Source organism: Amphibalanus amphitrite, unplaced genomic scaffold, assembly GCF_019059575.1.
Source record: "Amphibalanus amphitrite isolate SeventyFive unplaced genomic scaffold, NRLGWU_Aamphi_draft 000049F_arrow, whole genome shotgun sequence".
In the NCBI taxonomy this organism is placed as follows: domain Eukaryota; kingdom Metazoa; phylum Arthropoda; class Thecostraca; order Balanomorpha; family Balanidae; genus Amphibalanus; species Amphibalanus amphitrite.
Window position 1 is genome coordinate 87,596 of NW_024881545.1, and position 1,431 is coordinate 89,026.

Here is a 1,431-nt window from a genome sequence, read left to right on the forward strand (position 1 = left end):
GGGCCGCCAGGTTCCAATGGCAACACACCGACAGCATGCCACCAAAAATGAGGACATGTGAAGTTATTGGCCGCTTCGCTAACATTCCTCCGTTGCAGAATCTTTAACCCTCGCCGGCCGAGGGGGGGGGCGGGTGCCGCCCCCCCCCCATAGGGTTTTTTCGCGATAGCTCCGAACACGCTGGCGATAGAGAGCTGAAACTTGGCATACCTGACCTTTGATCCAAGCCGCATCTTTTGACACCAGCTGCATTTTTGGGTCAGGTCAGGTCACTGACCTATGACGTCATAAGTGAACCTCTGCACGGTCTTCAGATGTCGCAACTTCGCAACGCCCTCACTGCCAGAGGAGATGTCACAGGGAAATGAAACTTGCAGGATCTAGTATCCATTATGAGTCTCACAACTTGTATATCTCGGATTTTTCCTAAAGGTCATATGAGGTCAGGTCATTTTCGTGACCTCACCATTATAAGTCAATGGGGAAAAATTCAAACTGCTATTCTGGCGCCGGGAACGATCTCCAACTATCTCAAGCACACAGAATCGTGATTTGATGCACTCCTTGCAAGGTTAGATGCGTCACTTTTGCAATGTTGACCTTGCGTGACGTCATTTATGACGTCATCAAGGTCATATTAGTTTTTCGTCAATAACTCTTGATCAAATTGAGTTAGCGAGTCGAGAAAGCCACCAATGGACTCGGGAAGACCTCCCGAATCGAATGATATGCGACATCACCTCTTTCGATTAACTTCGTGACCTGGGGGTGCTGACCTGACCTTGACCTGAGGTCAACACCCCAAGTTGACCTGACCCGGACAAAAAGTATATCATTCGACGCGCCTGAGCGAGGCGAACACGATGCTGCCAAAATCGCGGCTCTGCGGCCGTTTTTAGCGAAGTTATTCACCAAAAACGGAACCGTACCCTGGGGCACTTGACCTGACCTCAGAGGTCACCGGTTGACCTAGGACCTTAAAATCGGGTACCAACCTCTGCGTCTCGTAACGGCGCACACGCTCGTTTTTTCCGCGACGCGCTAGCTCCACCAGGGGCGAAACGGCGAGGGGGGGTTCGTACCCGCTCCCCCCCCCCCCCTCGGCCGGCGCGTATGTAGAAAACCAATAGGTCCGGCGAGGGTTAAACGTTGATCCTGAATATAGGAAAGAAGGGACAGGTCACGCACATTGCAAATGCACATACATGATAAATATACATGGCTCAGGAAAATCCTCCATGAATCTCACCCATTTCTTACACTCTAATTCATCCCAATCACTTCATGGCCAATCACGCAGGATGTCAGTTTTTCCCTCGTTACCCACACCAAATGCTTATCCAGCATCCCGTCTTCGCTCTGATGGTTGCCGGGCCCTCTCCCCTTCCCTCTCCTTCCATGACCGGGCCAGTCTGTCGCCAGGCACAGATC